This window comes from Nelumbo lutea, chromosome 5 (genome assembly GCF_056320005.1).
Source record: "Nelumbo lutea isolate HS-2025 chromosome 5, American lotus-T2T, whole genome shotgun sequence".
NCBI lineage: Eukaryota > Viridiplantae > Streptophyta > Magnoliopsida > Proteales > Nelumbonaceae > Nelumbo > Nelumbo lutea.
The window spans coordinates 51,300,951-51,316,325 of record NC_142688.1 but is presented as its reverse complement, the minus strand read 5'-3'; the positions used below and the strand labels follow the sequence as shown (position 1 = coordinate 51,316,325).

Here is a 15,375-nt window from a genome sequence, read left to right as displayed (position 1 = left end):
GTGACAATCAAGTAGCCATCAATATTATTCATAACCCTATTCAACATGTCAGAACAATGCATATTGAGATGGACAGACATTTCATATAGGAGAGAGTTGCTTCAAGAAAAGTTTGTTTATCATTTGTTGTTTTTGAAGAACAAATAGATGATGTCCTAACCAATGGAGTTCCAAAAGGAAAGCTATTACATCATATAAACAAGTTAGGCATGATTGATATCTATGCTCAATTTGGGGGAGAGTGTAGAGAGACCTGGTTGGATGGGCCCTAGTATCTTTTTATTTCTTATATTTATGTTAATGGGCCTTATCCGTATGGGCTTATTAACTATTTCTTTCATTCCTTTATGCCATGTTATGAGCTAGCAGCTAGGAGTGTCAATTGGACCGGATTTGGTCGAAATCAATCCAAGCATATGTCCATTTACAAATAGAATGGACCAAATCCAGCCCAAACCCATACAAACGAGATCTAATTGAGTCCAACTGAAATGCAAATGGACCAGATAGGACCCAATTCAGTCCAAACAAAATGAAACTTCAAAAATTACATAAAAACAAAGAAAATTAAAAAAATGCAGAAATATATTAAAATTTTCACAAAAAATCTAAAAATTTGCCTTCCACATTTTATTTTTTATCTTTTCTAATCAAATGTCTCATACATGATGCAATGATGCATGGAACCTTTAACACTGAACGTTTTCTGCTCTTTGATTGACCATACAACTACTAACTGAAACAAAAAATGAAACACCACGATATGCAGCCAAAAAAATATCTAAATGTGGGGCCTACAAATTTTTGAAGCTCAAATGGACTTTGTTAAACTTATGTGGATCACTCTATATAGTTTCAGAACAGAACATGCAATTGAATAGACTTGAATAACAGCAAACTATAAAGAACCAGCAGTTGTACATGCATGACCTTATCCATTAAACTTAAGGATGGACTCTATTCTATGATTTTTTTTTTAATTAAGACTTGCAAAAAGGGTATTTTACAAGACTAAGATTTTCCTTCGGATACATGCTGCAATCATGCCCATCAATACAAACCATCCAATTGATGGGTCAATTATGAAAATAAACCATTAATCAACCTAATCAATTGACCCTTCTGTGAGGCAACTGATTGTACTAGAAATCCTTCTTTACACACCATACTCATTAGTTCAACAAACATCATGCCGGACTCAAGCTCCTCAAAAACCTTCAATGCAAACATGTAACCTCTACAACCACCTTCCAGGAAACAAATATCCTGTCTGCTCTTGCTTCTAAACTCCCAGCTGATTTTCCTACACAGGAGACATCATATGTTATTAGATGACTTGAGCTTTTCTTTCTTTTATCCACTGATCAATAACTAGACAACTTGGAAAAACACAAATTGAACTATTTTTCTCAAAATATATGGAATTATATCATGAGAGTGATAAACATGATAATTCCACTAATACTAAAGAATTGCAACAAAATATAAACATAAGCACATACGCACAACAAAGTGAAAAAGCAAAACTGCATATCTAAAACGTTGTAACCAAAGTAGTTGAGAGACCTTGACATATCAGGCCTCACATGCCAACGATGGCAGAGCAAAATTAACTATGTTAGACAGCCAGAGAAACATGCCAGTTACCACAACTCACAAGTCACAATTGAATGACTAAAAGGTCACATAACCCCACAACTAAACATCCACCAAGAACCAACACCTGTTGCAATCTGTACCGTGAGGTTCTGGCACCAATGAGCAATGGACCAGAAGTAAGACAGAAAAGGTATAGAAAGGAAAGCTAGCTGCTATTGCTCCAAGATAATTTCCAAGGCAAAGTTCACTGGGCTTGGGGAGTTCCATGGTTAATCAAGAAGTGAAAGACAAAAACAAACAAGATGATTAGGTGATCATGTCTATCAGAATTTTGGGTCAAGTTAAATATGGAAGGAGGATGCAAGGGCATTCATAGAGAAGCATCACTGACCGTCAGTGACAGATTAACAAGGTTAGCCAAAGTAGGATTTGTGTTGCCTATAGGAATAGAATAGGTGTTGATTCAGTCATTAGAAAAATTATTAAATTATACCAGAATGTTTGCAATAAGAAGGGCAATTCAAATGGATGAAAAGCTTGAAATCCATTGATACCAAAGCATCTTGTGGGAATCTTGCTCAACATCATGTAATCTAACAAAGAAACATTATGTGCCAGCCACCTAATTCGCAGTGGCAAAAAACTGGAAGATGACCTAAATATCCAGAGAGAAGGCAGCATGAAGTACTACAAAGTGGCCATTGACAATCCAACAGGTCATATTTGGATTGGTAATACGTACTCCAATCCTAATCACTTTCACCAAGTGGAATACCAGTAATAAATTCAGATTATAATAGAGTGTTCAGATAATAATAAGCGTTCAGATATTGCAGTCTTCATAGAAAGCATCATAAATACACAGGAAACCCAAGCAACACAACACTTCATGCTTATTCACAGCTTGAGGCAATCTTATCAATCCTTCAAAGCTCACTGAACACACTACCTCAAATAGAAAGCATTAACCAAAATTATTTTTACCAGTCTAAGGTGAGACAAATGTGTTTCTGAAGCATGCTAAAGCTACAAAAGGGTGTGCAATGTGCTTATTAAATTTTAACAATTGAAGCATGTTAAAGTTACAAGGATATGAATTAATAAACCCTCAACTGCTCTCGTCATTAGAAAGATGAATTTTGTCTTCTAAGCATTTCCTATTAAATATCATTATCATTAATATTTATAAATGTATTAGCTTTCCAAAATGGCATAAAAATTGCTGAAAGAAATAGCAAAGATGCAGGATTTCAGTAGACACTTCACAACTTAGCAATCCTAGATGATGATGATGATGAATGAGGCCTTCTATAGTTCATTAGTCCTTCACAGGACAATCTCCACTCTCTAGGAAGCACCCAATTCAGTTGAATCCTGCATCCCCAAAGGAAAAGCAAGGGTTAATGGGTTCTTTTTGACCTCCTTGCAGGGTTGTTAGACCTTAGCAGATCTGTATAGCAGCCAGTTGTTGCCCTGATTTTTGTTGGGAACCATCTTTAATCGATGTAGATTTGCAAATTCCAAGGTCTATTTTTACCTCCTTTACCAATTAACCGGTGCTGAATAAACATGTAATAGCTCTATTCTCTTCCCACTTTCCCACTATCAAGCTAGCCATATTTCCTACATAACCAATCAAATACACTTACAGAAAATGCAAGAACAAAACCAATAATTGTTAACTTGTAAAGAGTAGTAATAACAATCATTATCATTAATATTCATGCAGTTCTGTTACTCATCATCCATATCTATGGCTAACAGAGAATAATTATTGCATGAAGTCTTTCAACTCATTGTAATGGTAAAATCTTGGGATGACAAGCATAGGAACACAGGTTTTAGTCTCAGAGCTGCCACTTTGCGGGAAAAAAAAAAAATCAAAAGCTGGGTCTGTATCGAGTCCACTCCTTCCAAGATCCCATACAGCTGGGACTAACATTCAGTAATGGGTTTTACTTTCAAGAAGAAATACCACCAGCAAATGAACTCCAGTATATGAGAAGCAATGCTCATCCACTTGATAGCTCAAGATTCTTCCTATCAGATTGGCCAATCACATCAGCAATCCTTTCCAAGAAATCATAACCCTAAATATATTCAAACAAAAGTAACTTGCATACCGTTTAATAGAATAGAGAAAGAAAAATATAGACTATAACTTACAATTCAAACCTACAAATAACCAATTCATTCTGTATTGCTTATCCAATTATCAACTTTGGTATTTATCTACTTTAATTAATTTTCGAACTGAAGCAAAAATAGTGGGCATCCTGTTCAATGTCTTATTGGACTGTCTAACCTGGACTGGATCCGACTGGTCCAATTCAATGTCTTATTGGACTGACTGTCCAACCTGTTCAACCTAGACTGGATTGGACTGGTCCAATTCAATGTCTTATTGGACTGACTGTCCAACCTATTCAAACTGGATTGGATTGCATTGCTCCAATTCAATATCTTATTGGACCGACTGTCCAACCTGTTCAAATTGGTTTTAATTCAGATTATGTCCAACCCAAACTTGGTCCATTGACACCCTTACTCTTATCTCATGTTAATGGACTGGATATTGGTTTAACCCAACTTAGTCCAATATAATCAGATTACAAATGGACCAGGTCCAATCCGATCCAAATTTTATAAAAAAATTATAAGAAAAAAAATTACCAGTGAAGAAAAAATGTCCAACCTAGATGCATGGCATATGCCCCAATATCCTGAAACAAATCATTTGCTCAGTCGAATTAGATAAATACCAACATTTTGCAAATCAATAAGCTGATTATAGGCCATTTGCCATAACTTACATGTTCAGTTAGTTTTAGTTGCAGAAGCCACACATATAGGAGAGGTAGAAGCTGCTTCAAGATCCAATTATAAAACATTACCATACACAACCAAAAACAAATTAGAAACAAAAATATATAAATAAACAGAAACATATAGAAGAGATAGTTGTTGCTTCAAGATCAAATTTTTAACTCACTTCTTGTAGTTGGAGCTTCTAACCAATCTTGCCCATAAACTAGAGCCTCCATCGTCTCTAGAAGTAATGAAGTATGATACTGATCAACTATTCTACCCCCAATATTAAATGTTCTCTCGGATGCTATAGTGGATACTGGAATTGCCAAAATATCACATGCCAATCTAGAGAGTTTCAGAAGCTTGGGATCACCAACTTGCCAAATCTCAAAATATCAAATTCTTCACCTCTATGAAATAGTTTTTCTCAATGTTCAAAAAGTCAGACTGGGCATCGACCCAGAAAAGGGAGAGGTTCATGGGTCAAAGGTTCAAGCGGGATAACCAAAGGTTGAACTGTGTGTGTGTGTAATTTATATATATAATATATTATAAATTATATACTAGATTATAATATATTCAAAATATATAATTATATTCTTCTATAACATATTTTTTTTTTATTTTAGTTTTGATTTCTTTATATTAAAATTAAGATTTGAAGAAAAAAGGCATTTTTTAGAAAAAATAGTGGGGCAAGGCACCTTTTGCACATTAGGAACACGTAGATCTTGAAAAGTTTCCAAAATAAAAAAAAAAAAGATCACCCCAATCCGACATCCAAGCGCAAAGTTATGGCCTTCAGAAATTTGCATTGATGTGCTAAAAAATTTTAGAAAACCAGCTGGATTTTTTGAAACCAAGATTGGGTCGCCAGTTTTTTTGTTCAACCGTCTGGATCACCGGTTTTGTCCGGTTTTTACATATTATGATTTTGAGGGTATGACCGAACCGACCAGGGGCCTAGGTCAAGGTTCAACCAATCCAACCAGCTGGTCCAATGTGGTTTCCACAAACTAGTTTTCTTCAAGATACAAGTCCAACTCTGACTTCTGATTCCTAGATGATATTCTAAAGCTCTTCAATTAACCACCGATCAAAACCACTCAAAAAATCTACAACACCACAAATCCTACTAGCTGAGATGCACTATTAAAACTTGCAGGCAACCTCTCCTCGGTATCAATGCCCACATACTCTGAATTTAAGTCATTTAGTGCCTCTCTAACTCTTATAACATGCTTCTCAACAGTCTCTCCGTAAATGAGATTGTAGTAATATGTTACAATGCCCATCTAAAGTTGTGTCCAACATGTCATATGTGGAGTTCCATTGCGTTGGACAAGCAACAACCACCCCTCTTTTATGATATACTTTTGCTTGGCTACTTGCATTGTCAAATTTTTGCTTCTTATGTGGTGTCAACCTTAAATATTTAGCATTTTCTCGAATCTTATGCAGCAATGGAAATATTTCTTTCAACCCATCGTGCATAATAAGGTTTAAGATATGAACAACACATCTCACATGAAATAAGTCACCATGCAATGGAAGCAAACCCTTAACAGAGTCAAATTCCTGAGTTCTCTAACCATAACATCATTGTTAGAGGCATTGCCAACTGAAATAAAACATATTTTTTATCAATGCTCCAAGTCAACAACCTCCCCATAACAACTTCATATAAAAATTTTCCATCATGAGGACACCCAACTGCCACCAATGCAACAATTTTCTTCTTTAACTCCCATCTATCATCTGTAAATGTTTCGTTAAACAACCATATCCCAATTTTTTCTCTGAAGTCCACATGTAAGTAATTAAACAAATCTGATAAGACAAACCATCAAAACATTTATATAACTTCTCCTTTACATCTAAGTAAATCTTTATGACATCGTTTTTATTGTATTTCTCAATACAAACCTAAATAATGGTTGAAGATTATTAATAAATATATGAAAAATACTCTTCTTCAACTATGCTAAAAGGATGTTGTTGCTTCATTATCATATTTGCTAAATCCATTCGGCTCCTATTTTGTTCGAATTTAAAATTTTCAACAATTTCTTGTTCACTAGTGCCCTTTTCTTTTAATGTCGAACATATTGGTACATGCCCTTATAGGTGGCTCATCCATTTAGAACTTCCTCCTATATATTGTTTTTCACAATGTTTACAAATAGCTCTTTACTCCTCAAAATCCAATTTTATTTTCTTTAAGTGTTCCCACACTTTAGACTTAACCCTCTTTCATCCATCCTTAATGCATCAAAATAGAAAATAAATAAATCGTTTTTCACACTAACATGAAATACAAGAAAATTTAATGAGATTCATATGGTAACACTTATGACTTAAGTACTAATAAGTAATAAATAGTAAATAAGCTCATTTGTTCCCAAGAGTCTGAAAGAGATCAAATAGAGTAAGCAAATACTCAGGAAAGAGTGATTCCATGGAACAAGGAACTTGTTTACAAGTAGGACTATCAATAGATTGGATATTGGTCCAACCTGATCCAATCCAACATGAGTCCATTACAGATGGAACAAGTCCATTAATTCTGGACTGGTTTTATTCAACATTATCTTATTGGGCAGTAAAACCCATTCAAATTGGTTTTGATTTGGATAGGGTCCAACCCAAACCCAATTCATTGAAACCCCCATTTACAAGGATGCAGTTATTATAACAATACAATCACTCATTTAGTCCCTTCATTCTTGGTTCCATAAATCCCTTCATCATTTTCATCTTGCGCATTGAATAGGTCTCTTTTAGTATAAAATTAAAAACAAAATCCAATTGGATACCAAATTTAAGTCGAGCCCTGATGGCTCAAATCATTTTCAAATTGCATAAGAGATTGATTCAGAATTTTTCTGACTATTAACACTTAGTCAATTACTAATTGGCTTTCAATGATGTATGAGATATGAAATAAAATCCATTGATTTGATCTTCTAATATTATTAAATATTGTGTCATTTTTAGTGTTCCAAATATAATAGAAAAGCAATTATCAAAAAATATAGAAAAAAAGCAATTGCAATATCCAAGTACCCAACCATGAAAATTATTTCCATCTAGCTTATAATTTAAACAAACCAATTCGATAAAAGGTTATTTACATCCAACTTATTATTAGCCAAACTCCATGAAACCAGATGCTAATAATATGTTCAAATCAAATGGTTTTATTCATCGTTTTCTCATTTGGAATGACAGGAGAGATGAAATATCTGAATGAGCAAATCGCAGAGGACCTTACTGTTGGAGATAGAGAGAGGCGAGATAGAGAATTGCTAGAAATAGGATCACCAAGGAGAGCAAGAGAACGAGGGAATAATGACTGCTGTCACTACAGAGAGTAAGAGAAAATCGATAGAGATAAATCGTCAGAGAGAAGGGAATGCCACTGGGAATACTACCAGAGTGAGAAGAATATTGCTAGAGAAAAAACCTTATTTGGTTGTTTGTTCAATCACCGGAGGTTGGAGCGGTGAAACCATAGTCTTCGAAATTTTAGAAGTTTCAAATCAAAGGGAGCTGGACCTTCAGACTCGTTAGTTTTGTTCAAATTCTATAGACCATTATCTTTGGACCAGTCCAAATCCATACAAACCTTTAGATCATCCAATCCGCCCATAACACCTTTGATTTGGACGAGGTCAAAACCAAAATTAGTCCATTGGCACCTTTACTAGCAACCCCATTAAGGGCATCTTTGTAATTATGTCTACTAAGATTAGATTAATAAAAGTAACTAGGAGAAAGGAGAGAGAATTGATCGAGCCCTCTTCTCCTTCTCCCTTCTTCTCTCACCATCTTCAGATTTCTACTATCCTCTCTTATTTTCTTCAATTTTCAGATTGAAATATCTTTTTTCTTTTGGGTTGGTTTGCATCTAAGAAGAAGAAGCATATATGTACCTGTAATAGTCAGTTCGAGGAAGAGAGTTGCAAGTCAAAGCTTGAAGTTGGAGGTAGTCATAGGTTTGTCAAGCAAATCAAGCCCTAGCTTGGGTTTCTTCTCTTGTAGCAAATGAATAGAATGGACATTGGAGGGTCATATCCTCCCTTTGTAAATTAAATTTGTGATAGCATATATAACAAGGAAATATTGCAAGGACTACAATATTTCCATGTACCCACCAATTAAAACTTAGAAATAATAATTTTTTCATGAGAAAGAACTTAGAAATGATAGAGTAGTGTAAAAGCTAAGGCATGTGAACTGCACACCTCTAATATAAGACATTAAACGCCCCCTGCTAGGCATATGCCTCTGTATATACTTTTATAAAAGAGGCCTAAATATCACAGATCTCCACACTTCTTTATGCCTCTAGGCATTTTGGGAGCACCTCGCCTAGAGGCACCTCTAGGTGTATGCCCCCCACGCCTTTTAAAACACTGTTCCAAATCTTAGAGAATGTTGAGTGGTCTTCTTAGATAAAAAATTTATGGCTATTGATGCATGTAATGGCTTCTTGAAGGTATAAGAAAGAAAATAAAAAGAGAGAAAAGAGACAATATCCAGAATCACTCTAGGGTATGCCAATCGCTCACAATAATTTGCATAAGCTCAAGAAAACTCAATAAACTTCATTGATCTTTGTGTAAAACGTCCATACATATTTACAGACTCTAGACTCATAATAATCCTAGGAGTCAAACTGTTAGACTTATAGTAATTCTAGTAGGACTCAAATTAATCTGTCAGATCCTATTTCAATTCAAAGAAGACACAGCAACTACAATCTTACTTATGCAATGACTCTGAAACTTTAAATGGACAAACTATAAATAGAAAAACCAGATCATATAATTGGACCCACACAAAAATGTAAAATGAAAAAATTACCCCTGGTGTCCAATTCGGTCCAAATCCCCAGTACCATCACTATGCCAAATCAAGACCTGTTGTAAAGCTTTCTTCTTTCTAGAATAAGGTTTTAGAGGTGCTGATTGATTCCTATCCCAAACCACAGGATTTAAACACTTTCAAATGGCCCAGTTTGCTAAGCATAGTTTATCTACAGATATCTGGTTGGATCATATACCTGACTGAATTCCACCAGTATCAAATTTTGTATCTCTTTCTAATAGCTAATATATTTTTTTTATATAGCAGGGAAAAAAAAGCACCCTTTCAGTTTTCTCTTCTCCAGCAATAACCAGATCAATCCAACGAGAAAAAACAGTCCAGCAAGAGAAAGAACTAATACAAGTGCAGAGACTGCAAACCAATACTCCCAAGAACTTCCATAAGCATGAATACTCATGTCTGACCCCTGTAGCCCTGTAGGATACCCCAACAGCCTTGATACCATGTTTTCTGGTTCAAATCCGAGTTAGAGAGTGAAAGAAGAGAGAAATAGCATTCCGAAGGCAAAAAAACAGTGGGTGGCCACCCCTCGTGTTATAATTAGGGTGATCATAAATAAAATGAAATGGCAGGTATGCCCCTAATACAATAAACTGTACAATAATAACACAAACAATAAACGTCATTTTTGTAATTTTATTTGGGATCGCCCCCTTTTCAATGAGAAAAATATACATGTCAAATAAAAGAAATTAATGAAGCAACACAATAATAAGAGGCTTCTCGTCCTTGTTATAGCCCATTTTAAAATTAGGTGTTCTAGTTGTTCTATATAATTGACAGAAATATAATAACCACACATATAAGAAGACAAGCAGAAAGAAGAATAAAAAGTGAGAGAATGATCTTGAAAATCTGACTCTTCTAAATAGGCCAAGGCACCATAATTTAACTTGATGACTTTTCTGATCTTGCTCATCTTCCATTGTTGAAAAAACAACTTCTCTGCTCTTCCACTGATAGTACTACAAATTCATGCAAGGTACTGAAACAAACAAAGGAAAACAACACTCTAATATGCATAAGCATATCAAAACTAAGCAAACTAACAACTTAACGGAAAGAAAAAATTAGAGCTATGCTTCAGTTGAAACTTCCTCCTCAGATTTCTGCTTAAGAGTAGTGGTTTAACATAAATAATTTCAGTAGGAAATACCAATATGCACAAGAGCAACTAAGCAAACTAACAACTTAACGGAAAGAAAAAATTAGAGCTATGCTTCAGTTGAAACTTCCTCCTCAGATTTCTGCTTAAGAGTAGTGGTTTAACATAAATAATTTCAGTAGGAAATACCAATATGCACAAGAGCTACTCAATTGCAGTAATGAATTTGTAATCACAACAAAGGAAAAGTTAACAAGTAATTACGACCAAAGATTTTCCATTTTGGTAGAGTACACAGAACCAATGTCATAAGAATCATGCATCGTGCAGAAATATAAAGGTGCATGATTAAAATGTGAAAATGGGAAATGTATCAATAATAAGCATGAGAAACCAAGTCCATAACAAAATCCAGGGACTGTAGTGGTGAAGCAATCTCAGCTTGAAGTTATCAAACATTCACCCAACAACTTGCATTAAGAACTAAAGAGGTAATGAACTGGACTAACCCATGACCTAGGAAAATAATCCCAAAAGACCAAAAGACTTGCTCAAAGCAAGAAGACTCCTACTTGATATCAGCTACAACAAACTCAGTTTCAGACTCACTAACTGAAACACGACTGAGATAGACTTAAGACAATCGCTGTCTACCTGGATATTCAAACGGCAACATTTCTTTGCAAGCTCAGAATGGCAATATGCTTCTACCATTAACACTGGGGATAATGGATAAAGGAACTGTCAACATTTATGAACCAAATCTTACTAAAGTATCAGAAAAAACAATTCACTGACCCCTCATTCATGTGAAGTTTGAGGGGCTTGGGTAAAAAACCTGATTTTTTTTATAATAAAAAGAAAATATTTTATTAAAAAGAGAAAAGGGAAGAGTACATTCAACACCAGGGTGCTAATACAGCACCCAAACCAACCAAAACAACAAAAGAAAAGGTGCACAAATACAGCAGAGTAACCCTCCCCTGCCTGACATCAACGATGGTCATCAGCTTCAAACACCTTCTTCCTGTTTGCTTCCTTCCTTGTACCACGCCTCTCCTCCTCTCCTCCTTCCCCTACTACGATCAACTTCAGCCTTTCTTCTTTTCTCCCCTTTTCAAAAGCTTCAAAGGCCAAACTTGTGAACTCCCCACCGCCCCAGAAAAACAAGCCTAAGCTCTTACTTACTAACCCTAACATTCCTATCATTCAAACTCTTCATCTCTGCTCTCCCTCCCTAATCCTAACTGACTGATAGAGCCTCATCAACTCCTTCCTCTATGTCACAGATTCCTTTCTTCTCCTTCTCAACCTGTGAAATTAGCACTAAACTTTCCTCAGGTAAGATCAACAGGCTGAAGCTCCACCCCACCTAGATCTTGAAACTCAACTCCCCTCCCCTCAACGGCCTCCTTATTCAAAACCTTGACCTTTGATCCTTTTTTCCAACAAATTCTCTTATATCTGTTTGTAGGACTGGCCCCTACCCAACCATCTTTTAGTCTTGAAAAAATTTTAGTGACATAGACAATGTGAGACTTAGAGCACACAAAGGCTTTCCTCAACATCATTGAATCACAATTGGCATCATTGTTGGTCGCAATCTTTCATTGCCAACCCAGATTAATTCCAAGCCTTCTGATTGGAACCTCAATATTCAAGAATCCTCACAACCTTCCTGCAAACCACTTTCTCCCTCATTGCCCATGTCCTTTGTGCAGCAAATGTCTCCTGAAAACTTGTCTTCACCCCTTTTCGGAGCCACCCTTCCTCTCCTTACCATCCTACAACTCCTATCCCCCCTTACAACTCCACATCTTCTACCTCTCCTCCCTTCTCCCTTCTAAGCATTCAGCAATTTGATCTGTTGAGACTGTTCAACCCACTTGTACCTCATCAGGTTGAATGTTAACCAAGAAAGAACCAAAACAAATCAGGTTAACAGGCAGTCCATCAAGCTCCAACCTCTTCTCAATGCTTTGAGCAGAAATCACTGTTTAGAAATCTAGATGAATTCCTTGTGAAGAGAAAGAAGAAGAAGATGAAGAGTTTCAGCAGTAGAGAAGAAAAGAGAAGAAAGAAAGAGTAGGATGTTAACCAGAATTGAATTAGGTCTGGCCGCCAACCCCTCATTATATTTTATACTTAACTTGAAAGAATAAGAGATTATAAGAATGCCCTTAGTAGGGCGGCTACTAAAGTAGCTGAACAGACGCAACTTAAAAACATAAGCTAATGGGCCTAAATCCCAACAACTTCATAATTTATCAACTTAAAAAATAAGGGCTAAATAATTGGGCCCAATAACTAGAAATCGGCCCAACTCAACACTCTCCCTCAAGTTGGGAGTAAAAGTCACACATTCCCAACTTGTGTAGATCATGCTCTAGCTTGTTCCTTGCAACACCTTTTGTGAGAACATCAGCAAGCTGTATATTAGAAGCAATGTATGGGAGACAAACTTCCCCAGAAGTCACCCTTTCTCTGATGAAATGTCTATCCACTTCAACGTGCTTTGTTCGATCATGCTGAACTGGGTTATGGGCAATGTTGATTGCTGCCTAGTTATCACAGTACAGCATCATAGATTCTTCTGCCTGTACACCAATCTCTCCTAACAAGGAACGGATTTAGAGAAGTTATGAAACTCCATGTGCCATGGCCCAGTATTCAGCTTCAGCACTTGATCTTGCCACCACTGTCTGTTTCTTACTCTTCCACGAGACAATGTTACCCCCAACAAGGGTGCATACTCCTGAAGTAGATTTCCTGTCATCAAGGCATCCTACCCAATCTGCATTTGTATAAGCCTCTAGTTTCAACTGTCCATGATCAGTAAACAATATGCCTCTGCCCGGGTGTCCCTTCAAATAAGCAAGAATCCTGTCAACAGCCTCCTAATGTTGGACTTGTAGAGCATGCATATATTGACTGACCACACTTACTGCATAGGAAATGTCTGGTCTTGTCATACACAAGTATAATAGCCACCCCACAAGTCTTTGATATCTCCCAATGTCCTTTACTGGCTCACCTTCTGATGCATTAGTTCTATGATTCTGATCAATAAGAGTACCGATTGCTTTTGTTCCAAGCTTCCCTATTTCTTGTAGAAGAACTAAGACATACTTCCTCTGAGAGATAAAAATTCCATGTTTTGATCTTGCAACTTCAATGCCTAAGAAGTATCTAAGTTCTCCAAAATCCTTAATTTCAAACTCTCAATGTAGATTCTTCTTCAAACAATCAATCCCACTTAGATCATTCCCTGTAACAACAATATCATCCACATAAACGATTAGAACCGACACCAAGGGACTACATAAACAAGGTATGGTCAGATTGAGTCTAAGTATAGCCAAAAGCAACCAAGGCTTTCCTGAACCTGTCAAGCCATGCTCTGGGAGACTACTTTAAGACATAAAGTGACTTCTTAAGTCTGCATACCTTTCCCTTTTCAGCATCATTGTAGAAACCAGCAGGAAGATCCATATACACTTCATGGTTTCAAATGTTGCGAAATGTCGCTAACGTCGCCCGACATATGTCGATGTTGAGGCTCACTGACATGAAAATGGATGGTAATATAAAAATTACATTATTTCAATCGACATTTCCTAGATTTTAGAAATGTCGACCAAATCGGTCCAAATAACCAAAAAAAGATAGCTTTTCCTATTATGTCGATAGGATGTCAACTAATGTACATTAATAATATAATATATTAGTATATTATATTAATATAATACACTATATTAATATAAATTATTCCATTAATAATTTCTATTTAATATTTCAAATAAAATATTTCTAAAAAAGAATTAACAAAATATAAAAACAAAAGAATAAATTAGTTACTTTATAATATAAAACATAAAATATTTTTCAAGCAATAAAATATTAACTAGTTAGAATTTTTTAAAATATTTATTAAAATCAGAAAATGTTTATTAAATTTTATACTAAATCATAATTTATTATAAATTTAGTATTAAAAGTCATAATAAACTCATTAAGTTTTATAAGAAATCAGAATTTATCATAATCTTAATACTACAAAAAGGAGAATCAGTTTATTAAATTTTTAATAAAACATAATGTATTATAACTTTAATATTTAAAAATCAGAATAAATGTATTTCTATTTACTAGTGTGACATAAATATATTAGAATTTATAATAAATCAGAATTAAAAATAAGAAAAGAAAATATCAGATAACCTTGTAAAAACATCAAAATGCATAATAAACCAGCAAATCATCATTTACTAATTTGTTATTGATCTTAGTTTCTTAGCTTTATATAATGGTTGGGAATAAGATAATAGTCTAGAAATATGTATTAATGCTTCTTTTATCATTTTACAAAATATCATTGCATATTTCCACATATTTCATAATATTTCCACAATGTCTCTAATTATTACAATATTTCCCCTCGACATTTCCGATATTTCCGACATATGTCCTATATTTTGGAAAGCGACATTTCCATCGACATCGACATTTTAAACCTTGATACACTTCTTGCAGATCTCCATTTAGAAAAGCATTCTTCACATCAAGTTGAAACAGGGGCCAAGAGTATGTGGCAACAAGAGAAAGAAGTACTCAAACAGAGGTAATCTTTGCAACTAGTGCAAAGGTCTCTATGTAATCAATGCCATATGTCTGTGAGTACCCTTTTGCAACAAGTCTGGCCTTATACCTTTCTATGCTTCCATCTGCCTTATATTTGACTGTGTAAACCCATCTGCATCCAACAGTCTCCTTGCCCTCTAGTAGGTCCACAATCTCCCATGTATGATTCTTAATTAAAGCTTCCATCTCTTCCTACATAGTTGTCTTCCATTCTGGTTTGGAGAGAGCCTCACTGACACCCTTAGGTATAGACACCGAGTCAAGAGAAGAAAGAAAAGCTCGGTAAGAAGGAGAAAGTCCACTGTAGGATAGGTACTGTGAAATAC

The 15,375-nt window shown here is 35.4% G+C and overlaps 1 long non-coding RNA gene across 2 annotated transcripts; it reads right to left on the bottom strand.

Moving 5' to 3' along the window:
* Nucleotides 1-938: 938 nt before the first annotated feature.
* On the bottom strand, nucleotides 939-9,175 carry LOC148852357 (uncharacterized). 2 transcript variants are annotated; one of them, XR_016099009.1, is made up of 3 exons: nucleotides 4,413-9,175; nucleotides 4,273-4,322; nucleotides 939-1,303 (listed from the first exon to the last, which is right to left on the bottom strand). It is a non-coding gene; the product is annotated as an uncharacterized LOC148852357 (long non-coding RNA). The 2 variants fall into 2 exon arrangements; XR_016099008.1 differs by having other exon boundaries at nucleotides 939-4,322.
* Between the last annotated feature and the right edge of the window lie 6,200 nt (nucleotides 9,176-15,375).